A 27139-nucleotide genomic window follows, 5' to 3' on the forward strand; every position below is an offset into this window, starting at 1 on the left:
GACAACTTTTAAGAAAGCCTTGTTTGTAGAACACATCCATTTCCAAACATTTTTTTATTGATGTACTTCGTTTTTGCATCACCTTTGTTTCTAAATATCTCCTTCCCCGCTACTCTACCCAGAAATCCATCTGCAACAAAGAATAAAAAAGAAAGGGAGAGAAAGTAATTAGCCAACACATCAACCGAGTCTGACAGTATGTGAGGTGGGAGGTGCATTTTCTTGTCTCTCCTCTGGGCTAAGGTTGGTCGTCATAATTACACAGCACAGAATTCTATCTTGATTCAAATTCAGCTCCTAACAAAAAGCTCCTAGCCCCTTAAGAACAGTTCCCTTTTGATGGAGCAATGTTGTGACCTGAACCTTGCCAGATACTAATGGATCGCTTACAGGAAATAAAAAGTTAAAGGGGAGGATGAGTCAGTTGGCTTCAGAGCTAAACAGTTTCCACAGAACTTAAATAATGAATACCCCACACTAAAGAGATCCCAGACAGTTATAGAAAACATCTATGCCAAGTCGCAACCCCTTCGGGGGCCAGGCTCGGATCTGGTCCACCTGGGTGAGTTACTGCAGTGAGGGGGCGGGGGCTCCTTGGAAGTGGAGAAGAGTCAGTCCTTGGGCCCAAGTTGGGGGTGTACCTTATTTATCCTCAGAAATCCTCAGGCAAAGGAAGTGTCTGGTTCACTTTGGTAAGCAGTGGCTCCTTATGTTCTAACCAGTGCGCCCCTGTCCAAGGGTTTCTGCCAGGTGGGCCTCTCTCTAATAGGTGATTGGAAACAATAGAGGATGGCTCATCTTTAAAAACTCATTGAGCGAGTCCCTGCTGGGCCGTTGAGGAGCTCCTGCAGGAGTTGGAGAGAGAAATGGGGTTTAGAGCAGGGGGGAAAAAAGAGGAAAAATGTTTGGAAGCCTGGTACAGGGATGCCCAGACTTTAAGGACACCCATATTTGGAAATGACTATGTATTATTGATAAAATAATAATAATGATGATAATGGCAATTTATTTATTTGTATATTTCCAATATATATTATATAATAAAATTTATATATCTCTAAATTATATATTTACATATTTATATGTTTATAAACATATTTACATTTATATAGAGCTTACTGTGTGCTAAGTACTTTACAATTATTGTCTCATTTGATATTCGCCACAGTCTTCAGTGGCAAGTGCTATTATTATCCCCCTTTTATAGATAAGGAAACTGAGGCAAACAAAGATTAAGTGGCTTGCCCAGAGTCACACATCTAGTAAGTGTCTGAGGCTGGTTTTGAACTCTGGTCTTCCTGAGGCCAGGTCCAGCACTGTATTCACTGTGCCAAATTCAGGAGAATTATTCACATTACAGAAGAATTTTTCACTTTATAAAGTAGGGGTTCTTTTGGGGGGGGGCATGGCAATTGGGGTTAAGTGACTTGCCCAAGGTCACACAGCTAGTACATGTGTCAAGTGTCTGAGGCCAGATTTGAACTCAGGTCCTGACTCCAGGGCCGGTGCTCTATTCACTGCGCCACCTAGCTTCCCCTAAAGTTGGGGTTCTTAATCTTTATTTTCATTCTTAGCCCCTTTGGGTGTCTGTAATGTTTTTAAATGCATAAAATAAAATACCCAGGATTGCAAGTATACCGAAAGACAGTTATCAAAACCTTTTTAAAAACAAGTTCACAGACCCCAGTTAAGATCTCCTATCATCAAATGATTTCTTTAAAGGGCCCCTTCCCACTGGGTACATGTAGATGTTTGCTTGCTCAGAGGCACCCTGACTTCATGGATGGAGGACCTCCTTTCTAGTCAAGACCTGTGTTTAAATTCTGTTTCTAGCATAGGCTTACTATATGCCCACTAGGTGGCGCCATAGTGCATCAAGAGCCAGCCCCAGGGTCAGGAAGACATATTCTTGAGTTCAAATCTGACCTCAGACACTAGCTATGTGACCCTGGGCAAATCATTTCGCCCTGTTTGTCTCAGTTTCCTCATCTGTAAAATGAGCTGGAGGAGGAAATGGCAAAACCACTGCAGTATCTTTGCCAGGAAAACCCCAAATGGGGTCACAGAGAGTCGGACATGACTGATAGACCGAGCAACAGCAGTCACAACAAAATGACCTTGGGCAAAAGCACTTGACCTCTCAAAGCCCCAGGAACTCTTGAGACTCTAAAATTGCAGACATGAATGAACTCGTGGGTCCAGATCAATAAAACCCCCAAATAACACTTGTTCAAGAATCTGGGAGGTAAGAGTCCTGATTCTTCTGTAAGTTCATTGGATCAAATGTTTACAGCTGGAAAGGACCTTTAAAGATCATCTAATCCAACCCTGATGCCTCCGACTACATGTGTGGCCATGGACACGTAACATGTGCTTTTTCTCTTTTCAAGATTATGTCTTCCCAGCTTGCTCAGGCTGGAAATGGCCATCCACGCAGAGACATTTTAGCCTGCTCCGTTTGTCTTATCTGGACTTGTTCACCCCTCCGCAGGCAGCCCCGTGGCCCTCTGCTCCCAGGGGCTCACCCTGTTACTGACTCACGGTGGGGACACTGAGCACTACTGAAGCTCAAAACTCCTTAACTCAAGCAATCCACCAGCCTCAACCTCGCAGAATAGCAGGGATCCCACCCCAGCCCCCACACCCTCATTTTACAGATGAAAAAACTGAGGCTTAGAGGTCATGTTACTCATCCATGGCCACACACGTAGTTAGAGCTCAATCCTTTGACTCCAAATCCAATGTTCTTCCATTCTACTAAGTTTTCTCCAGGGCTAATAATTTCCTTAAGGCAGGTAGGTTTTATGCCTGCCAACCTGCTCTTGCAGTAATCTTTATTTGGAGTTGGGGTATTTTTTTCTTTTGAACAAATTATTTTTCCATACTCATTTTCCATATTCTATATTCCATAATGGCTTCTTGTAGTTAGAGATGTGATAGGAGCGTTATGTACCTTGGCTTCCAGCACTTTCCAACCAGAAACCTGTAGCAATGTGGGTTCTTCCTAAAGCTGGGGTGCGGAGGATGGGGGGCAGAAAGCTTGTTGGGGATCATGATGAGTTTCTCACTTCCTGTCTTCTCCCACCAGCACCAAGTTGCTAATGACAGCTTGCCCATACCCTCAGAGAATTACCCAGCTGGTAGGGAATGCCCAAGTCAGCCCTGAAGAGAACACTGTTCCATCAGCACCTCCTAGGGCAAGAAGAAAGAAATGGTGTAACATCAGCCTCAGAGCAGATGAGATCTAGAAACAGGATTTTGACATCTGTTGTTCAGTCGTGTCCAACTTTCCATGACCCCATTTAGGGTTTTCTTGGCAAAGACACTGGAGAGGTTTGCCATTTCCTTCTCTAACTCATTTTACAGATGAGGAAACTGAGGCAAACAGGGTCAAGTGACTTGTCCAGGCTCATATAACTAGTAAAGTGTCTGAGGCTGGATTGAATTTAGGAAGATGAGTATTCCTGACCCCAGGCCCAGTACTCTAACCACTGCTCCACCTAGCTGTCCTTTCTGATTTCCAGGAAGAGATTTTTCTTCCATATCTTGATCTTCAGAAGGATCTGAGCTCTAATCCCTACATAAAGACTTACTAGCTCTGTAACCTTCTCCAACCTTCAATTTATTTATCTGTAAAATCAAGATTATAAATTCCTTGGGAGCAAAAACTGTTTAATTTTAATCTTTATATCTCTAGCACAGGGCAGCATATAGTAGGTGCTTACTAAATGCTTGAATAATGGTAGCACCCGCCTTACAGGGTTATTTTGAGGATCAAATGAGACCATATATGTTAAGTTCTTTGCAATCCAAGCACCATATACATGAAAGATGTTGTCATATTAGTATTATCTTGCCCGGGTGGGGCTAACGGTTCTCACATCTTCTAAGATCCTTCCTAGCTTTATGATCCTCCATAACTCTCTCCTGGTGGTGAGCTGTTAGTGATGGTGGCCAGGACGGACTCTGGAGGGAGATGTAGAGTGTTCTAGTATTGTGGTGTTAAGCTTAGTAGGGAATTTCTCATGGTTGGTAGGGTGCCCTATTGTTCTGGTGGATAGAATGTAGGACTCGGGAAGACCTGAGTTCAAATTTTGCTTTAGACACTTACTATCTGTGGGCAAGTAAGTTAAAATCTGTCTCCTTCAAGTTTCTCATCTATAAAATGGAGATTAAAAATAACACCTCCTTCCCAGGGTTGTTGTGAGGATAAAAGCAGATAATACTTGTAAAACTGTATATAAATGTTAGTTGTTATTATCATCACATACCTGCTATAAATAAGAAACTGGGCTTATAAATACAAAAAGAGAAACCAGTTTCTGCCATCAAAAGTCTTCCATTTCCACAGCAAGCTCTGAGCTTCATTGTTGTCTCCACAGGTGTTGTTACTGTGTCTCTCTGGTCCCAAATGACTGCTTCTCAGGCACACTTCAGCCCTGTCCACGTTACCGAATGTGGGCCATTCCAGCCCTGATGCTTTTCCTTCCAGTGCAATGTGTGGGACCAGTTTGCCCTGGACATTTTCAAGGGAAGAAGGTGGTGGTATATCACAGTGATTAGCCCTTGGGGATTCTTTAGGGGCAAAACTTGAGAAAATGACCAAACACACTGCCTTCTGCTATGGATAGAGGGCCCTGACTTAACCCTCTCCTTGGTTTCATTGAGGTCATACTGAGAGAAGCTTGTTAGGGAGGAGAAGTCTTTGGTTTTTTACCGGGAGCAGGTCTTGAAGCACTAGGGTCAGACTGATCTTGTTACCCCTCATTGTCCCCAAATCCCTTTCACTGGAACAGAGGTTCCCAACCATTTTTGTGTCATAGACTTCTTGGTAACGTCTATGGGCCCCTTCTCAGAAAAATGTTTTAAAATTCATAAAATAAAATACAGAGGATTAAAATGGAAACTATTTATATTGAAATATTACAATCAAAATGTTAAAAAAAAATTCAAGGAACCCCAGCCCCAGGGTAATGAGCCCTTTTTCCCCCTTGGATCAAGCACAAATATCCTCTGGTGGCTCCCAGGGATACTGAATGGTAACTTGGACATCCACAGCTATTTCCTGCTTACCTCCTTCTCGTCCAGCAGGACCAAGGGGACCACGGATTGGCTGATGAGCCTGAACCCAGAGGACATACAAAAGGGCCAACACATCCCTCTCCCTCCTCTTTGGAGATATAACCATCCAGGTGACAAGATGTGATAACAGCAAGGGTCAGAGGATGCTCTCACAAAGCGCCACCCCTCCCCACTTGGATATTGTTTGGAGTGGCCAATGGCAACCTCAGACTGAGTAGGTGCCATACCTTCATGAATGAGGGAGGCCATCTGCTTTGGAGCCTTTGGAAGGTGCATTTGTAACATTGGCAAGGATGGGGCCAATTATGGCGAGGCTAGATCATGTGGTCCAGGCCTAGTACTTCCCTCTTTTTGGTCCAGGCAAGTTCTCCCCCGAGACCCACCAGAATCTCCTGTTTTCATCCTAAGCTCATTCCCTCCACTCAGCCAGCCTTCAGTGGCATACCTAGAGGGATGGATTCCATTTGCTAGATCCAGCTGGTTCCATCTCTGGGAAAGGATGAGTGTAGGAGGGAGGAGGTGGGAGGTAGACACTGTCTGGATTTTTTAGCTGGTGGGTTGTTTGCCTGGAGCTGCTCCTGAACTCTGAAGAACTTTCGCATCTTCCTCAGTACCACGGTTCTGATCCAAGTTGGAGAGTCTGGTCTGTACTTGAATATTTGCAGCTTCTCCTGGAACTGGCAAAAACAGTCACGCATTTATGTACCAAGGTTTGCAAAGGGATTAATGACCCTGTGAAGCAGGTGACATGCCACTGCCCTCAACTTACAGATGAGGAAACTGAGGCCCAGAGAGGTCAAGTTTAAAATCATAGAGTGCGTGTGGCACAATGGAGCCAGCAGTGAGTTCTTGGAGTTCAGATCTTGGATTTGAATCCAGTACCTTGGGTTCATTTTACATATTATATCATGGAGCAGTTAGGTGGCACAATGGTTAGAGCAGTGGACCTGGAGTCAGGAAGATCTGAGTGCAAATCCACTCTCAGACACTTACTAGCTGTGTGACCCTGAGCAAGTCACTTAACATCTGTTTGCCTCCATTTCCTCAACTGTAAAAGGCATAATAATAGCACCTATTTCCCAGGGTTGTGGTGAGGACCAAATGAGATAATAAATGTAAAGTGCTTAGCACAATGCTTGGCATATAAGTGCTACATAAATGTTAGCTGCTGCTAGTACTGCTACTACTACTACTAAAATTACTACTACTATTACTAAAGTTACTACTACTACTACTAAAATTACTACTATTACTAAAATTACTACTACTACTAAAATTACTACTACTAAAATTACTACTACTACTACTACTAAAGTTACTACTACTACTACTAAAATTACTACTACTAAAATTACTACTATTACTAAAATTACTACTACTACTAAAATTACTACTACTAAAATTACTACTACTACTAAAATTACTACTACTACTACTAAAGTTACTACTACTACTACTAAAATTATTACTACTAAAATTACTACTACTACTACTAAAATTGCTGCTACTAAAATTACTGCTACTACTACTACTAAAGTTACTACTACTACTAAAATTACTACTACTACTACTAAAATTACTACTACTAAAATTACTACTATTACTAAAATTACTACTACTACTACTAAAATTACTACTACTACTAAAATTACTACTACTACTACTAAAGTTACTACTACTAAAATTACTACTATTACTAAAATTACTACTACTACTAAAATTACTACTACTAAAATTACTACTACTACTAAAGTTACTACTACTACTACTAAAATTATTACTACTAAAATTACTACTACTACTACTAAAATTGCTGCTACTAAAATTACTGCTACTACTACTACTAAAGTTACTACTACTACTAAAATTACTACTACTACTACTACTAAAGTTACTACTACTACTACTAAAATTACTACTACTACTACCAAAGTTACTACTACTACTACTAAAATTATTACTACTAAAATTACTACTACTACTACTAAAATTGCTGCTACTAAAATTACTGCTACTACTACTACTAAAGTTACTACTACTACTACTAAAATTACTACTACTACTACCAAAGTTACTACTACTACTACTACTAAAATTGCTACTACTACTGCTAAAATTGCTACTACTAAAATTACTACTACTACTACTAAAGTTACTATTACTAAAATTACTACTACTACTACCAAAGTTACTACTACTACTAAAATTACTACTACTACTAAAGTTACTACTACTACTAAAACTACTGCTGATAATACCACTACTATTACTACCAGTACTACAACTACTGCTACTATTACTACTACCACCACTATTACTTACTACTACCACCATATTATTACTATTACTACAACTATTTCTCTTACTACTACTATTAAAACTAAACTACCACTATTATTACAACTACTGCTACTACTACTACTATTACTACCAGTATTACAGCTACTGCTACTATTACTAACTACTACTACTACTACTACTATCATTACTATTAGGAGTACTACTACTATATTACAGGCCTCTACCACAGGAGATGTCACCTCTAAGCAGAATTGAACAGCTGATATTTACGTAGTGATTTACCGGAATTACTTCATTAAGTCTTTACGATAGTTTCATTAGTAGGTCCTAATGCCATTATTATCTCAATTTCACACCTGAGGAAACTGAGGCTCAAAGAGTGTGAACGTCTTGTCCGTTGGTCAATAAGCGACAGCCCACCCGAGGCATATTACAAATCGGTTCTCCCCTTTACATACAGCAAATACAGCAAGTATCCTTCATTAGATCTTCTATCGCTATGTCTTCCTTACAGGGAGGAGCTGGCATCAGGATGTGTGAGTCCCGGCTGACCTTTGAAATAATCTAGGCCAATCCCCTCATTTTCATAATTCATAGTCACAGATTTAGAGCCGGAGGGGACCTTGGAGACTTTTTAATTCCTTCTTTTTTACAGAGAGGGAAACTGAGACCCAGAGAGGAGAAAAGGCTTGCCCAAGGATAGACAGGCAGTGACAGTGGAGCCAAAATTAGAATCTGGATTTGGAGCCCTTTCCATACCTGCACAGCAAGTTAGCAGGAGAGCTCAGACTTGAATCTAGATTTCCAGCATCACAGTCCAATGTCTATTGCGCGATACACTCTTTCTTACTTCATCCTCCCCTTCTCTCTGTCTTACTCTGCTCTACAGCTGTCTTGTCAATACTATAGATAGGAAGCTGTGGAGCGAAAGGGCCACAGACCTCAGCTTTCGGCATCTGCCTCTGACCCCCAGGGCCATACTCAGAGACTTGGATATTTTGCTGGGTTTCAGGTCACTCTACAAGCCAATGGTGATTCTACTGGGTTTTTTTTTTTGCATGCTTCTGTATGACTATCCATTCTAATTTGTGGTTGTGTTACATTACTGGCCTTTGTGCCGTTGTATATAGTGTCACATGAGTGATAGCATGGCATTGTGGACAGGGAACCAGCCTGGGTTCAAATTTTTGTTCAAAAATTGACATCCTGTGTGACCACCAAAAAGTCAGCTTCTCAGTTCCCCTGGCAAATCTAGAAGACTGTAAGTTATAGACAAGTTTCTGGTCTGTATCAATGGAGGGAGTTTTCACAATGCAAGACCACCTCGCCCCATGCCCATGAAATCATAAATCAATATCCTCCCATCCTATCCCCAACCAAAAAAATTGAAAACCAAACCAAACCTGTAGCTGACCAAGGAAACACGTTTGAGGTGATGTATACTGATTTTTAAGGGTGTAGCAGCTAAAGCACTGGCCCTGGAATCAGGAAGGCCTGAGTTCAAATCTGTCCTCAGATACTGCTGTGTGTGACCCTGGGCAAGTCACTTGACCCTGTTTGCCTCAGTTTCCTCATCTGTAAATGAGCTGGAGAAAGAAATGGCAAACCACTCTAGTATCTTCACCAAGAAAACCCCAAATGGGGTCACGGAAAGTCAGACACAAATAAAACGATTAGGACCTACTAATGGAGGAAGCCAGCTTTAGGCATTTTATTGTTTAAGTGGGAACTAGAGGCAGGCTATCATGCTGCATGGGTTGTAGAAAAGAAAACCTAATGAAAAAGCAGAGGAGCCAGTCTGGCCTTGGATTCTAGCCAAAAGGGAAGAAATAAGAACACCTGTGAGTATCACCAGGAAGGCCAATGAGGTGAGAGACCAGGAACTGGATACTGTAAGATTAAACATAATTTGCAGAGTTAATGACAATCCAAATAAGAATGAAAAAAAATAGAAAGAGAATGGGGAAAGGAATTGTGCATTTATTATCAGTCTCTTAAGGAACTGAACGCAGCAGCTAAACATGGATTGAGGAGATAGTTTGACAAGGAAAAATAAATGTATTCTCTAGGCCGGTGTAGAAATAGATCACAGAAGAAATTTTGCACATATCTAGGAGAAGGAGGAGGGAGAAGAAGAGGAAGATAGGAAATGAAGGGTGGCTAATTAGCTGAGAAAGATGGCATTTCACCAGATCTGAGGATATGTCAGCAAAGCTAAATTCTTAGGCCTTTTCAGCTTTCACTGTAAGGAGCTCTGGTAAGAATGAATTAGGCCCAACCAGACCAGGGGACGGAGCAGGAAGAGCTAATCAGTGTTAAAGGGCACGAGAAGAGTCTGTAGCCCTTACACACCCTTTCGAGGATGATAATGCTAGCTGGAGTAGGTTTATTTTATTTTTTAAGTAGGGGAAGAAAACAATCCCATATCATATCATTGTCCATGAAGTTGGCAGGGGCCTCATCCAAGTGTCTGAGACAAACAGCAGCAGCAATAGTGAAAAAAAAAACAGGTAACAATTGAGGGAGGATTTCACAAACCAAGAAGCAAAGCCCTGGCCTTTCTTTCCAGGAGCAGCATTAGTCCAACTCACCAAAGGGGCAAATCTAGATAGCAATGACAAACCCTAACTGGGATGAAAACTTAATTTCATTCTTTGTTGTTGTTATCTGGAGGCCTTTTTGCTAGCCGTGAATACATAACAAAAACCAGAATTTAGGACAAAGTATTGAGGTACAGGGCAAGACTTCACCCCATTCTCTTCCACCTAGGGGTTTTTCTTCCTCCTTTCTTTCATATGAGGGACCAGAATGGGTCTTGGGGTTGAGAAGACCAGGAGGTCTCAGACGCAGACAGAATTTGGTGTTTTATTGAAAGCTGATTAAATCATCCTTATGAGGATGTGTGGGTTGATGATTGAAAATAAAGTGGGCTCTGAAGGACATTCTAACCCTGTTAGATTGATGATTGAGATGGAGACATATTGCTCATGGTGAGGAGGAAGGCAAGTTAGAAAGACAGATAACACCTGTGGGCGCTCCTTAATTGAATGGTTCCTCAGAGACCCCCAGAGAGGTACTATATTCTGTGACCGGTGCGGACCATGGCACCAGCAGGGAGCAAGCCCAGTGGGAGAAGAGAGAAGGTAGCAAAAGTGACCCCCTTTAGTGTTGGAGGCAAGAGCTGCCCTGGTCACACGTCTTCTCTCTATGCGTCCCCCTCCATACGTATCGTGTCCGCCTAAGCACTCTTCACACTGATGGTGTGTGTGCATTTGTGGGACAGTGTGCCTTACGTTTATGAGGGAAGCATTCTTGTGATTTTTCTTACAATGTGATGTAATTAAATGCCTATTCTCTGCAATAAGTGTGGGCTTTGGATAACACATTGGTGGTAGCTTCTGCCCTATGATGTTAGGTTTTTGGTAGTTGGTGTCTTTTTTTTTAAGTGAACGAAGGTCAATAGAATACCTTGAACCTGGGGCACTTTTCTGAGGGCCTCATGTGCCCAGATGATTTGTCCCAGGTACTACAAATGAAAAAGTTAACGGGTAAAAGGGAAGAACACAGGGCATGCCATTCTTTGGACTGATGGCACAGCTCCATCTGGAATCTTTTCAGAATGGATTGGAGAAATAATAAGACAGCTTGTCTCTCTCTGCTCATAATGGGTGCACGCTTCATTATCTCAGTAGGATCATCCAATGTAAATATGGCCACTTTGTGAAATGGTGGTCTCGGCTATCACTTCCCTATCCAGGACTCCAAAATTCTGCAGAAGATAAGACCACTAAGCTCTCTCACACCTGCTGCTCAGTAACACAGTGGGGAAAAGCCTAAGCGAATTTCCATAGAAGAGCTACCCTTCCCTGACAGCTGAAGTGACTTTTCTGACGTGGGTATAAAACCAACATCATTTCTTTCTTGATCTGGCTAATTTTCAGCTTCACTTGGGAATTATTTGCATATCCAGGAATTCTGTTATTCTATGGCCACTTAAAAAAAAACAATAACAAAATAACATCATACCTCACGAGCTCCCACCACCATGAAGACTTTTATTAGTCAGCCAAAGGACACAATCACTCTGAGCTCATGTGGGACTCATTTTATTTAGGAACTTTACTGTGGTATACAGTGACTGTCCCAATCTTTCTCCTATAGGGATGACTGTATGTGATTTCTTGCAGGGAAATATAGTTTGGTGTCCCTGAAAGAACCCATGTGGGCCTTTGGTGGGAGCCCACGACTCTGAGCACCTTTGTGTGGGGTCAGGTCAGAAGCTGGTCAAATTATTGGCAATGACTGCCGCTCATGAGAATGGACTTCAGGGTGTTCTGAGTAGATGTGTACCTGAAAAGCACACTTCAGAACTCGTATCTCTCTCATACCTCATAAGTGGGGAAGTTCCAGTGCCAGAGATGGGATGCTCATGATAAACTGAGTATTACAGCGTCACCTTATATCTCATCCATTCCCTTGATACCTCACAAAGGGCATATTGGTTTTATGTAGTACCTTCTCATTTGGGAAAGTCTTTGTAGTCCTGGACACTTCCCTTTCCACAGAGCGTTTTGGGGGTGAGAAAATGGCCGGTGACCTCAGTCTCTTGATAAAGCTTAAAATCTTGATACAGCTCTGCCCTTGAGGTCTTTCCCATCTCTGGCTCTATGATCCTGTCTGGAATCCTTTGAAGTCCATTGAAGGCAGGAAAATAGGGCTGTTGGTAAAGAAGTCTAATCCTAAAACGGAGCACAGCTGGAATGAGGACTCTTTGCACCTGGGAAAAGTACATCTAAGTCCTGATTAGTGCAAATAGTGACGTGGTCACTTGTATTTACACTTGCACTGTTTGAAGTTTGAATTAGGTAAAACAAGGTCTTTGATTCCAGCCCAATGGAAATATGCAGCGTGAATTCAAGCAATACAACCATTTTAAGAGAATTCATTATCTGTCTTGATTGGGACTTAATTGTGTGCCATAAACAGTGCTCAGGGAAAGCATCACAATGTGAACAAACCCTCTTTTGAGGTGCAGCTGTAGGTGGGAGATGGAGATATTGAGGCAAGACAGACATCTTGCTGGTCAAGCAGCAGCAATGTGGGTCATTTTTGACGGTCAGCCCCTTCTTCCTAGCTTTCTATTTTAAATAAACAAATATTGCTAACTAGGTGATAAATTATGCGGTCAAACACCCTTTGAGTCCAGCACTGTAAGACAAAGACCTAGTCACCCCACCCTAGTTATAGCTCTAAGGCAAGGCCTTCTTCTTTTCTGCCCTGTTTACGTGGCACTTCACTCTCAGCAGACAGACAAGGGAATACAGATACGTGTTTGCAAGTTGATCCTGATTATATTAGGGACCAAGGGATATCGGAAAAACTAGGTTTAATGTTTGGAATGACTGCTCTAGAGGGTTACATTAAGAAAAAAAAAACACTTGATTTGTAAATAATATTATCCAACACAGACTACACAGCAAAATGCTGGTATGTTAACAGGCTTTTGTGTCTTTTACGGGGGGATTCTTTACGTACTTCTTGCTGGACATCAGACTGAATTGTTGCCCGTTTTATAAATATTACTGTAGCTATTTAGATCAATATGAAAGAAAATGTCGAAAATACATTTAAAAAATTCAATGGGGGCGGGGTGGGGGCAAGGGCGCAGAGCCAAGATGGTGGAGAGAAGCCAGGAAGTTGCCTGAGCTCTCCCCAGTTTCCCTCAGAAACAACATTAAATCAAGCCTCTACAAGAATTCTAGAGTGACAGAATCCACAAAAAGACAGAGTGAAACAATTTTCCAGCCCAAGATAACTTAGAAGGACTTCAGGAAAGATCTATCTCACTTGGGTCAAAGCGGAGCACAGCCCAGCACAGGCAGTGTCTGGGCAATCCAGCAGGAGGCTATTAGCCACAAGGACAGATCAGCAACTGAGGCCATGTGGCTCTGGCTCAGGCCCGTGGCACAGCAGGCCACAGGAGGCCTCCAGCCACAGCACAGCAGGCAAACTGCCAGCTGTAGAGCCCAGGGCACAACAGACGTGACTAGACTGGGCCACCCCAATACAGTGAGCAAGCCACTAGCCCCAGAGGCCCCAGCTCAGATAGCCAATGACCAGGCTCCTGGCCTCCAGTGCAAGAATCTTGGGACAGTGCCCCCTGTACTCCAGGAGCAGAGCTCAACTTTTAAAAATGAGCAAAAAACAAAAAAAGAGCTCTGACCATAGAAAGCTACTATGGTGACAGATTAGAACACAAACTCAGAAGAGGACAACAGTGTCAAAATGCCTACATGTGAAGCCTCAAAGGGAAATATGAATTGGTCACAAGCCCAGAAACTCCTCTTGGAAAAGCTCAAAAAGGATTTTAAAAATCAAGTAAGAGAGGTAGAAGAAAAGTTGGGAAAAGAAATGAGAGTTATACAATAGAATTATGAAAAAAGAGCCAACAGCTTTGAAAAGGAAGCACAAAAATTGACTGAAGAAAACCACTCCTTAAAAAGTAGAACTGGCCAAATGGAAAAGAAGGTACAAAAGCTCACTGAAGAAAATAATTCCTTAAAAATTAGAATTAGGCATATGAAAGCTAATGACTATGAGACATCAAGAATCAGTCAAACAAAATCAAAAGAATGAAAAAATAGAAGAAAATGTAAAATATTGCATTGGAAAGAAACAACTGACCTAGAAAATAGGTCCAAGAGAGAGAATTTAAGAATCTCAAAGTACCCAAAGAGGCCAGCTTCTGGTCTAATAATTCACTATTTCACAAAAACTGTTGGGAAAATTGGAAAATGGTAGGGCAGAAACTGGGCATAGACCAATACACCATATACCAAAATAAAGTCAAAATGGGTTCATGATTTAGGAGTAAAAGCTGATACTATAAGTAATTTGGGAAAGCAAGGAATAGTTTACTTATCAGATTTATGGAAAAGTAAAGAATTCATGACCCAACAAGAGATAGAGAGCATTACAAAATGCAAAATGGATAATTTTGATTATGTCAAATTGAAATGTTTTTGTACCAAAAAAGCCAATGCAACAAGAATTAGGAGGGAAGAAGAAAATTGGGAGAAAATCTTTACAACTAGTATCTCTGATAAAGGCCTCATTTCTAAAATATACAGGGAACTGAGCCAAATATATAGGAATACAAGCCATTCCCCAATTGAGAAGTGGTCAAAGGAAATGAACAGGCAGTTTTCAGAGGAAGAAATTAAAGCTATCTATAGGCATATGAAAAAATGCTCTGGATCACTACTGATTAGAGAAATGCAAATCAAAACAACTCTTAGATATCACATCTCTCCTGTCAGATTGGCTAAAATAACAAAACAGGAAAATGATAAATGCTGAAAAGGATGTGGGGAAATTGGAACATTGTTACATTGCTGGTGGAGTTGTGAGCTGATCCAGCCATTTTGGAGAGCAATTTGGAACTATGCCCAAAGGGCTATAGATATGTTCATACCCTCTGACCCAGCAATACCACTTCTAGGGTTGTATCCCAAAGAAATCACACAAGCGGGAAAAGGACCCATATGTACAAGGATATTTATAGCGGCTCTTTTTGTGGTAGCCAAGAATTGGAAATCAAAGGGATGCCCATCAATTGGGGAATGGCTGAACAAGCTGTGGTATATGAAGGTAATGGAATACTATTGTGCCATAAGAAATGGGGATGATACGGACTTCGTAACAACCTGGAAAAACCTACACGACATAATGCTGAGGGAGCGGAGCAGAGCCAGGAGAACATTGTACACAACCACAGATATATGGATTCCGTGAGGACCAACCCTGACATACTTCACTCTTCTCAGCAACGTAAGGTGCAAGGACAACTCCAGGGGACTCACAATGGAGAATGCTATCTTCATCCAGAGAAAGAATTGTGAAGTTTGAATACAGATTGAGGCGCACTACATGCTCGCCTTTTTTGCTTCTCTTTTGTTTTTGTTTTTGTAGTTTTTTTTTCGGTTCTGTTTCTTCTTTCTCATGATTCATTCCATTGGTCATAATTCTTCTCCACAACTTGACTAGTGTATAAATTAATTCAATGCGAAGTTATACATGGTAGTTATATGAGATTCCATGCCGTCTTGGGGAGGGAGGGAGGAGGGAGGGGAGAAAATCTGGAACTCAAAATTATGTAGAACCGTGTGCGGTAAACTAAAAATAAACAAATAAATGATTGGAAAAAAAAATTTGAGGCTCAAAAAAAAAAAAGAATCCCCAAGTGTTATATGTGAAAAGCTTACTTACTGAGATGACATTACCAAGTTAAGCAAAGTCTTGGTTGCTTATTATTCATATATAGCGTCTTGGTGCCTCAGTCTTCCTTGATACTCAGCTTAACTAACCCAGTATTTATAGGCTATGGTCTTCCCCAACCCCAGCTGATTTGGGGGTATATGGATATGGGGGATGGAGGAAAGCCAAGTTTATCTTGAAGAATAGAAGAGGTCGGGGGGGACATGATCATTGTCTTCAAATATCTAAAGGTCCTTATGTGGAAAACAGATTGGACTTCTCCTTGGCCCCAGATGGCAAAGAGTTACAGGGAGGCAGATAGGAAGGAAGAATTTTCCAACCTTCAGAGCTGACCAACAATGGAATTAATGGAAGTCAATGAAAAGGCTGGTAAGTGTTCACCATGTGCCAAGCACCATGCTAAGGGTACAAATAGAAAACCCATCCCTCAAGGTATTTGTGCTGTAATTGGAGGAGACAACAGAGATAGCTTCCGCTTTAGGGCAGGTAGAAAAGCCCAGTGGGCCTTAGGAATGGTTGGGTAACATTCAGGAAGAACCTTGTCTGACCATTTGTCACGGAGATAAAGGGGGTTCACTCCATTGAGCAAAGGTTTGGACTGGATGATCTCTAAAGTCCTGTCCAAATCTAGGCCCCTGTAATTAATTACATGAAATAGTTTCTTCAACTGACATGAAATTTTCCCAATTTAACTTTGGGCAGAAAAATCCTGCCTCAAAATTAACAGTATGATCTTATAGCCATCCTGTCCTCTTAATTCTCCTTGCCATAGTTGTTTCTCACAGATGGTGAAATAAAAAGAATTCCTATCTTGGAGTTGGAACACTGGGGTGAGTCCCTGCTCCATTGTGGTCCTCTGTCTAAGACTCAGTAAAATAGAGATAAAATTATTTGTACTTTAGAGTGGATCACAGATATATGATTTTATTAGTAATACAACTTGTCTGTCAGTGGATAAGTCTGAAATTTAGTTAGTGATGTTCCCAGATGTTCAGAAGCAAGATTCGAATCCCAAATCTTTCTGCCTCCAAGTCCAAAGCTCTACCTGCTGCCTCTGTAATAGAGTGGGTGTGAGAATCAAAAGAGATGATTTGTTTAAAAAAAGAAAAGCTCTTTATACCTGTAAAATACCTTAAAGATACAAGCTGTCATTTGAAAAATGAATTCCAATAGGAGTCCCATTAATTACACAATCATCTAATGTGGGTCATTAACACTTGTCCTGAGAACTCCAGAGCATTTAACTTCTATAATTGAAGAAAATGACATGCCCATTGTTCACATCGTGGGGGGTAACCAGAACTGAATGTGTTTTGGGTTCTGCTAAATTTGCACATGGTAATAGAGGAGCTGTAGGAGAATCCACAGCTGGCACAAGCCAGCCTTAAAACACTCATTACAAACCTGTGCCCTGTGTCCGTGGCATCTGGCCTCCTGAGGCTGCCTTGACTGTTTATTAATTAAAATAAGGGTATATGAGCCCAACCTGCAGAGAGGCAGGCTGTAAAATTAAGCAGAGAAGGAAGGAACAAGGTCGTTCTCATGTGCTCAGGAAGTGGAAAAACTACCTCCTGAAAACCAGGGACACGGAATTCAAAGCAGCTTGACAGAATAATAGCAAGATTCTATTGTGTCTTCCCTGGGCCAACCAGCCCTCCTTAATGGGCACATTTTCTTGGTTTGGAAGGCAAAGAGAGTTTCAGATTTTTTTTTAAAGGAAAGGAAAAGGGAGCGGTAGCATTTAGCAGAGTTGGGTTGTTTTATTTTTTTTTAACAGTTTTGTTGCCAGCAAGAACAATTGCTGTGGGCAAGGTGTGATCTCAGAAAAACTGTTCCCAGGAAACTGGTCTCGGAATAGGCCCAACCTGTGGGCAGATGGAGGAGTGGCTTGAAAGGAGGAAGAACCGAGTCGAGTTGTGACATCCTGTTATTGTTCCTTCCACTTCTGAATAGGCTAAGTGACGTATTTTTTTTAAATTAAAAGTTTATTAAAATGGACTTAGTTTTGGTAATTTTGATGGAAGTTACCGGCCTATTTGCTATTTTTTGCACATGACCCTCCCACCTCTGTGACTTTGTGCTGGCTGTGCCCCATGCCTGGCACTCAGTCTCTCCTCCCCTCTGCCTCCTGGACTTCCTGGCTTCCAAAGGCCAGGGTTCAGTTGATAGCACTTCCCCCTAAAGTGACCGTCCTTCTATTCACTAGGTAACATACAGGCACCTATTGATTTTCTTATTTCTCCCTTTACCGTGTGAGCTTCCCAAAAGTAGGGATTTTGGGCGATTTTTGCCTTTCTCTGTAACTGGAGAGCTTAGCACATAGTAGCAACATAATAAATGCTCATTGGTGATTTATTGGTCATCACATCTAATATGTGTAGGTTCTCAGTAAAGCTAGGTAAGACCTTAGAGCTTACCTAGAGGCAACAGTGGTAAGAGCACTGGATTTGGAATCTGGACTCAAATCCTGTCTTGCCATTTACTGTTTACATAATTTTGGGCAAGTCACGTGGCTTCTCTAGACTTTAGTTTCCTCTTCTGGAAAATGGGGATACTGGATTAGACGACTTCTAAAAATCCCTTCTAACTCTAAATCTATAATTTCACTCAGGACCTAGAGAGGAAAGTTCTAGGTCATGTAATCATAGGAGGAGGAGGAAGAGGAAGAGGAACAGCAGTAGCAACTACCATTTCTATTGCACTTTGAGGTTTGCAAAACATTTTACAAATATTTGATCTTCACAACAATCCTGGAAGATAGGTGCTATTATCCCTTTTTTTAACAGATAGGGAAACTGAGGAAAATAGAGGCGTTTTTTAAAAGTGAGTTTAAGAGTGTTTTAGGACTCAAACCCAAGTCTTCCAACCCCAAAACCAGTATATGAAGTCCTCAAGTCAAATGGCATCTTCATCATGTAGGTGAAATGACCACATCCACCATGATCGCTGCCCATTTCCCAGCAGAGAAAGCATGAATTCTGCATTCATATTGATTGGGTTAGTATCAGAAACCACCCCTCCCTCATTGTGCCAAATTCACAAGAGTGAGCTAAATTCAGTTTCATCTGTACAAGGACTGCAGTCAGCTAAACCTCCCTACTTGTCGTAGCCAAAGCTAGAGTGCTGACAATTAGAAGGTCTCCAAGGCTCATTTCCTTTGACCCCATCTCAGAGGAGATTTTCCCAACACCTGTCACCCTCCACACCTTTGTCCCAGGTGGAAAAAAAAATCTTAGTTATAATTCAGCTCTTGATTACTCCAATATGACCTCACAATGGAAAATGTGCAAATACATTTGTGATTTTCTGATCTCTTTCCTCCTATTTGAATTTGTTCTCTCTGTCTCTCTGTCTCTATCTCTCTTTCTGTGTGTCCGTATCTTTCCCTATCGTACTTCAGTGATTTATTCAAAGTCACATAAGTTGTAAGGCAGATCCAAGTTTGAACCCAGGCCCTTTAGCTCCAGTTGGAGTACTGTGGTTAGTTCTGGACACTATATTTTAGGATGGACCCTTAAAAACGAGAGCATCCCCAGAAGATAGTGAATTATATGGCAAGGCGACTCTAAACTATGTCATAATGACCTAGGGACACAGCTAGTAGGAATTAGAGGTAGGATTTGAACCCAGGCTTTCCTGACTCTTAAGACTAGTACATCACACTTTGTCTGAAGCTCAAGGTTTCCACACAAGGCTTGTCTACTTTTAATTTATTTTAAAAGAAGAAAGAAGGAAGGAAGAGAGAAAGAGAATGAGAGAGGGAGGAGAGAAAGAGAGAAAGGAAGGGAGAGAGAGGAAAGGAGAGAGAGAAGAAGGAAGAGAAAGGAAAGGAAGAAAAAGAGGAAGAAAGAAAAAGAGATGGGAATAAAAGAGTAATAAAGGAAAGGAGGGAGGCAGGGAGGAAGCAAGAAGGGAAGGGGAAAGAGAGGAGAAGAGGAAATAAGGAAGAAAGAAAAAGAAAAGGAAGAAAAGAAAGAGAAAGAAAAAAGAGGAAGGGAAGAAGAAAGGAATAGAGGGAGGAAGGGAAGGAAGGAAGAAAGAAGAAAGGGGAAAGAAAGAAAAAGAGGAAAGAAGGGAAGAAGGAAGGAAAGAAGGGAAGAAGAGAGGAATAGAAGGAGGAAGGGAAGGAAGGGAGAAGGAAGAAAGGGGAAAGAAAGAGGAAAGGAGGGAGGAAGGTAGGAAGAGAAAGGAAAGGAAGAAAAAAGAGAGGAATAGACAAAAGAAATAGGAATAGACAAGAGAAAAAGAAGAGGAAGGAAAAAGAGGACAGGAGGAAGGAAGAAAAGAAGTAGAGAAAGAAAGAATGAAGATGGGAAAAAGAGGGGAATAGAGGAAAGCTGGGAGGAAAGAAGGAATGGAAAGAAGGGTAAGAAAAGAAAGAAAAAAGGGAAGAAGAGAGGAATAGAGGAAAGGAGGAAGGAAGGAAAGAAAGAGCAAAGGAAGAAGGGAGAAATAGAGAAAAAGAAGGAGGAAGAGGAAAGAGAGGAAGAGAAGAAGGAAGGGAGGAAGAAAGGGAGGAAAGGAAGGAAGGAAAGAAAGAAGAGGAAAGAGCAAAAGAGTAGAGAGGAAAGAAGGAAACAAGGAAGACAAAAGAAAGAAAAAAAATAGGAGGAAGAGAAGAACAGAGAAAAGGAGTGAGGGGGAAGAAAAATAAGGAAAGTAAGAAAGAATGAAGAAGGGAAGAAGAGGGGAAAGGGGGAGGAAGAAAAGAAAAAAGAAAGTAAGGAGGGAGGGAGGAAAGCAAAGAAAAGAAAGAAAAGTCATACTATGGGGCTAGAAGCACATCACAATGGCATGCATGCTTTCCACATCTTACCTCAAGGAGTTAAAAGTCTGGGCTGAGCATGATCAGCCAGATGGTCTTTAACAGTAACATTGTTCATATTGTTTAGATTATCTTGTTGCAAGCACCGTGCCTCGTTTACCTTTTATGGAATAAAGTGTGGGAAATTGACCACAGATGTAAGTAACCAAGAATGACGGCTGAGGCGGTTGTTCCTAGGCCTCTCCTTCTCTCTCTAACACGCCTGATCCTGCAGATAAAAATAAATAGAGAAATGTGAGGCAACCAGAGAAATAGCTTGGGTGCCTTATTGCCGTCCTCACCCCCTTCCTCCCCGCTGCCTTGGCTCGCTGGTGTGTCCGCAGATCCACAGGTCATTCTCAGCACTAGGGGTGCAGGCCACCGCCCCTTAAATTTTGGGTTTTCAAGTTCCTCCCAAGTTACCGAATATCACGTAATTTCAGCAGCTTTTCTCTACCCTGTTTGGAGAGGGAGAGGGCAAAGCCACGTGAACTGCCCCTGATCGAGTAGCTGGCAGCCTCCGATTCCCTGATGGGGGACGGTCACTGAGCATTTTGCAGAGCTTGGAGAAAGCATAAGTTCTATATTCGTATTGATTTGATCACTATCCAAAACCTCTGGCTGTGCCAAATTAATTAGAGCTGAGCCATTTTTGCTCCTAAGGATGCCTTACTAAATTTGATAAAAGCATTGAATCCCCAGAGCAATCCTGGGGTAGGAATGAACTTGTTTATACGAGCAAACGCCTCCCTGTTTTGTGCACTTCTAAAATTATGAGGCCCAAATGCTTTTTGAAGCCCACAGAGGCACATTTCCAGAAATGAATCAATCCGGGTTTTATGATGTCCCTCTGTTTTTGCTCACTTACTTTCTTGACTTTTTGGACTATGGTTCTCCCAAAGGACACCCACTGGCTTTCACAGACAGCAGTGGCTTCTGTCTATAACCCTGTCAGGGGATAGAAAAAGAGGGCTTCAGGGCTCCAGCAGACTTTGAAGACTCAGCTTGGAGGCTGGAAACTCAAGCCTGTTCCTAAAGTGGAACTTTAGGCTCTCCAAGGCCAATAACAAACAAGAAGGCTTTTATTTCTGCCTTGAACAGGGACATCCCGCTTTAATTCAAAAGCCGTTGTGCGATGGGGCAGGCTTCTGCACCAGGGACTTGTGTGGGTCTCATTCGGGGTCTGTGCTGGGCCCTAGAGGTCACATAGGGTCTACAGTCAGTGTCAGGGCTGAGCCAGACAAGCCACGAGTGGGCCTTGGTTGGTGTGGGTACTGAGCTGACTGGGCCACGTGTGGGTCTGAATCACTGTCCATGCTGGGTTTGAAGGGTCTTCCTCTGGCAGAGTCAGCTCTGGGTTTTGTGAGAAAAATAGCTGATATTGGCAAACGTAGGGATGACCACCTAGGACCATGAATAGATTTCTCCTCTTCATTAAACCTATTTTCTGGCCCTATAACCTATTTGGAACCTAAGTGCCCAAGGAGAAAACTTCCAGAGGCCTCAGAGGATTCCCATCTCAACTGCAGCATCTGTGAAGCGGCTTTTGTTAATGAGCAAACCCTGTTCCCATCCACTGATAAAACATAGGCACTAGATCCAAGGTAAATAGACAGAAACCATTTTATTTCCCTTCTAAGAGACAAGTTTCCCTGTGCAACCTTGAGCAAGTCAGTTAGCTGCCCTAGGCCGCAATTTCCTTATCAATAAAACAAGAGGGTTGGACTACATGGCTCTCTGCTGTCCCTTCCAGTTCTGGCAGATCAAGTCCTGGACTTGGAGTCAGGAAGACCTGAATTCAAATTCTGCTTCAGACACATATTAGCTGTGTGATGCGGGGAAAATCTCGATCTGTTTCCTCCTCTGCCAAATGGGGATAATAACAGTACTTACTTCACAAAGTGGGTGTGAGGATCAATAAGATAATATGGGTAAAGTGCTTTAACAATATATAAAGCTAAACTGTACATACAGTATATATTGTTAAAACAATATATGAATATTAAATATATAAACAATACATACAATATATAAGCAATATATAAAGTTAAACTATACATACAGTATATATGGTTAAAACAATATATAAATATTAAAAATATTAAGTAGTAAATATTGTACATAAACAATATATATAATATATAAGCAATATATAAAGTTAAACAATATATAACTATATATAGTTAAAACAATATATAAATATTAAAAATATTAAATAATATATATTATATATAAACAATATATAAAGTTAGCTGTAATAATTATCATTTGGTCTGTGATCCTTGGGAAAGGCATTGCTTTAGTGCTCCTACCCTCGTTGGAGGCAAGTTCAAACTAGATGGTGACTAAAGTTTCTTTTAACTCTGACTTTCTCTGAGTCTATGAACTGATGTAGACATAAATGGAACTGAGTTTGTGATCCCAGGATCTCAAAGCAGTCAGCCTGCTACAGTGGAAAGAACGCTGACTTTGGAGTCAGAAGACTTGGGTTCGAATCGTTCTGATGCTTGCTACCTTTGTGATCTTGGACAAGTCATTTAGCCCCCTGTGCCTCAGTTTCTTCATCTATAAAACGAGGGACTTGATGACCTCTGAAGTCCATTCCAGGTCTATATCTAGGGTTATGTTAGTGAGGCCATGAGGTGGTTCAGCCAGCTGAGCTGTTCTCAGCAAGATTAACAAAAGCCACCGAAGGGGCATTATCAGTCGGTCCATTGGCAAGTGCTCCCCTTGTCCTTGGTCCCCAGCCTAGTCCTGGACCCCATGGAGGAAACAAAGCAGGGCCAGTCATGGTACCTGTTCTCAGGAAGTTTAAGGTCTCAGTGGGGAGACTTAAGGAGTTCACAAGAAACAGTTAGAGAACAATTAAGGATATTTATCATCACATGCTAATGGGGGTGGGAGAGAAACATCGTGAGCAGCTCCGGCCAGTTCAGTGTGGGCTGGCAGAGTCAGAAGGCACTTGGTGAACCTTCAAGTGATGCCTCATAGAAAGGGCCCTGGACCTGTGATCAAGAAACCTGGGTTTGAGTCTCAGCTTTGCAAATCACCTAGGTCACTGGGCCTTTGTTTCCTCATCTGTAAAATGGAACTAATGAAATCCTCCTTATGTGACTGGGTTGTTGTGCCAATCAACTTAGAGAGAGAACCTATCATGCTATGTCTGATGTAAATCACACTCAAGAGGACCATTTACATGACTATCTTTGAAAGACTGCAGAACTGTGACCAACTCAGTGACCGGTTGTAGCTTTAGAGAACTAATACCAAACTTAGTGGGGCCTCTCAGAGAGAGGGTCGATTACTGGTATGATATTGGTGCTTTTTCAAATATAACCAGTGGGTTAAATTATTTTTGCCAGACTATGCCTCTTTGTTACAAGCAGGGGTTCTATGAAGAAGTAGGGGGTGGGGGAAGATGTAGGAGTTGGGGGGAGGGGCTGAAGAAGAGGAGGAATTAGAAAATATTAGTAATAGGATTGATCGGCATTGTGTATAAGGCACTTTGCAAACTTTAAGCACTATATAAATGCTAAAGAAATAAAGAAAAGATTATCGGTAACACAAAAAGGAAAACAGATTACTTTATGTGTAATATAGGCATCAGTTTATTTATTATCATCATCATTAGTTTTGTTGTGGGGTGTTTAGCCGTACTACATTCACTATTTTCAGAGCAATGAAGCTACAGATTATTGTATTGATGTTCAGTAGGCCAATGAAAGCATGCCTACAATACCTACTGCCAGAGGTTAACACTTATTATAAATTAATATGGTTAGAGGGTTAGGGTTTGTCCAGCAATGTGGATAGCAGGTCACAGTATGGGTGCCTGGATGGGAAGAGTCATGAGGTGCGGCTGAAAATTAAGAAAACAAGGTTCTAGTCCCTGCATGAAGTATCAATCCATTATAGTCTCTGGAGTGAGCAAGACACCACTTTTGTTTTTGTTCAGTCATTTCAATCATGTCTGACTCTTTGTGACCCCATTTGGGGTTTTCTTGGTAAAGATACCAAAGTGCTTTGCCATTTTCCTCTCCAGTTTATTTTACATATGAAGAACTGAGGCAAATGGGGTTAAGTGACTTGCCCGGGGTCACACAGCTAGTAAGTGTCTGAGGCTGGGTTTGAACTCAGGTCTTCCTGACACTCTCCACTGAGCCACTTAACTCCATTCTCACAATTGCAATAAACTTTTTGGATCCAAGTGTAGGTCTTTACCTTTATTCCATCTTGTTATTAACTCAACTGAGAGTCAGAAGGCTTGGGTTGGAGTTCCAACCCTGCCATTTATTAATAGTTGTGTGACCTTGGTCAAATAATTTTCCCTCTCTGAGTCTGTTTCTTCGCTTCTAAGGATGTTTCCCTTGCCTTACCACATGGGATTGTTATAAGGACCCAATGAGAAGAAAATGGAAAAAGTGTTTTGTAGCCGCACGTCGCTACATAAATAAGAGTTGTTAATGACACTAGATCCTTGACCACCCTCCCAGACCTGTTAGATCCCCATTCTATCATTCAGCTCTGTCTGTTGTGTGTCTCAGCTTCCTACTGTCCACTCCGGTGGGGTCTTGTTGTTATCTCCATGAAATGATTTAGTAGCTCACTTTGAAGTAGAACCAACCCTTCTGAGCTACAAGAAGCTTTGTGGGCAGGTAGAGGAGGATGGGTAGCATTAATGCCCAAACTTAGACTTTAAAAGGAAACGTCCAGAGAATCCAGCTAGAAAGATCAATATGACTCGTAGGATTGGAGTTCAACCCTTGGTCTTCCTCTTAGTGATGATCTCTTATATTACCATAGTGCTTGAGATTCTAGAAAGAGACCCAAAGGCAATCAAATCCAACCCTTCCCCAATTTACAGATGAGGAAACTGATGCTAGGATAGAATTGCCCAGGGTCACACAGCTAATATGTGTCTAAGACGGGATTTGAACCCAGGTCTTCGTGACCCCGAGTCTGGCACCCTACTATGCCCCCGAGCTACCTAACGTTAGAGGTCATCCAAGCCAAATCCCTCATTCTATAGATAAGGAGACGGAGCTAGAAAAGGGAATTGACGGTCCCGACAGTCATTAAATGGCAAATCTGAGGGTCAGTTTTAGGTCCTCCACCCTTAAATCCAAGTGTTCTGAGAGTTTGCACAGTACTCAATGTGATTATAGCATTTAAACCTCACAGCCTCCCTATGAGGAAGGCAAGGCAAGCATTATCATTCCCACTTTAAAGATGAGGAAATCGAGGTTTACAAAGTTCATGATTTTCCACAGCAGCTACCAATTGGCAGACTCAAGATAAAGCCCAATGTTCAACAGGCTGTCCCTCCAAAAGTGGGGCTTCTAAGTCTTTGTGATGCAAAAATACCATAAGGATATGGAAGGTTAGATAATTTCAGAACTCTAAAAAGAATGAAGCTATGACCCTCACCCCTAAATTCCCATGCTTACCTTAGTACAAATCCTTTTCAAGATGGTTTTTCGGGCTGACCGCTTCACAAGTGAGATCATTGAGGCTTCAGTAGGGTCTGTTTCCATGATTAAAATGATGAGAGACTCTTTCTTGACTATGGCTCTCAGAATGCTAGAATTTGAGGCCTCCACACAGTTGTTGAATTGCGTGGTTTTGGTTAAGACAGACCATAAAGCAGGAAAAAAAAGGGTACTGTAGCTATATTTTCGGTAGCTGAGGTAATCCTCCAGAAATTCCACATGGAAAAGCAAAATACATAGTTACGGAATACCCCAAACTGCAGCCTTGGACTTTGCTTCCTGAAGATATAAATCAAAGCAAACTTTTAAAGCCCGAGCATGACTCAGAGAGAGAGGTCATTGACCAAATCTGCTGAGGAAGGCAGGATGAGACAAATCCGGCGACATTTTTATGATTTTTTTCCCTTGCTGCTCTTGGCTATTTCGTTCGCCTGGAGCATCACGCGGTAGGAAATCTGAAGTGTGGGATTGCTCTCTCCATCATGAGGATAAGGAGAAAAAAATGTGTAGGAATAGTGGCATCAGAGAAGGGCCGGCAGAGAGTTGGGGGTGCTGTCTGTGGAAAAGATGCTGGGTAATTGATCTACTCCTGCAGAAGACATGAGAAGAGAGGGTAGTGAGGGCAGCCTAGCTTGGGTTGTGGAAAAAAGATGGCAGGGAAGATGGGGGTCATACCGGGGAGTGTGCAAGATGATTGATTAGGAGGCAGGAATGGGGATCCCACATACCAGCACTTGAGCTCAAGCCCCAAAGGGAGTGCAAACAAGGAACCTCCGGGGCTTCTACTTCCCTAGAGAGGGGCAGGGATGGGACTTGAGAACACCTGAACAGCACCTCCTTTGATGGATGTGGTGGAAGACTCGGAATTTTTTTTTTTTGAGGGATAGCCCATTTATACTATGAAATTACCTGACGATAAAGATCCCTTCCACGGAAGCCTAGTTACACCTACTGCCTTCACTCCTCCTTTCCCTTGTTTCTTGATCCTGTCCAGTTTGTCTTCTGACAGCATCGATCAACTGAAACTGCACTCTCTGAAGTGCCCAGTGTTTTCTTAATTGCCAAACTTGATAGCCTTGTCTCAGGACTCACTCTTCTGGACCTCTCTGCAGTACTTGGCACCACTAACCACTCTCTCCTCAATACTCTCTCCTCGACCGGGTTTGTGAAACTGTTCCCCCTGGCT

At 41.9% G+C, this 27139-nt stretch overlaps 1 protein-coding gene and 1 long non-coding RNA gene across 5 annotated transcripts in view; one reads left to right on the forward strand and one right to left on the reverse strand.

The window, feature by feature from the left end:
• Window positions 1-26166, reverse strand: LOC118853063. Of its 4 annotated transcripts, XR_005010655.1 has the most exons (7): window positions 25912-26166; window positions 20477-20693; window positions 5528-5759; window positions 4272-4516; window positions 2954-3192; window positions 642-845; window positions 1-130 (listed from the first exon to the last, which is right to left on the reverse strand). It is a non-coding gene; the product is annotated as an uncharacterized LOC118853063 (long non-coding RNA). The 4 variants fall into 4 exon arrangements; XR_005010656.1 differs by having other exon boundaries at window positions 1-845; window positions 5528-5753; window positions 20586-20693; XR_005010657.1 differs by having other exon boundaries at window positions 1-845; window positions 20586-20693.
• Window positions 1-27139, forward strand: part of PARVA (parvin alpha) — a 171207-nt gene that overhangs the window by 36078 nt on the left and 107990 nt on the right. The gene's annotated exons all lie outside the window — the stretch shown is intronic.

The sequence above is a fragment of the Trichosurus vulpecula genome, chromosome 6 (genome assembly GCF_011100635.1).
Source record: "Trichosurus vulpecula isolate mTriVul1 chromosome 6, mTriVul1.pri, whole genome shotgun sequence".
Lineage (NCBI taxonomy): Eukaryota > Metazoa > Chordata > Mammalia > Diprotodontia > Phalangeridae > Trichosurus > Trichosurus vulpecula.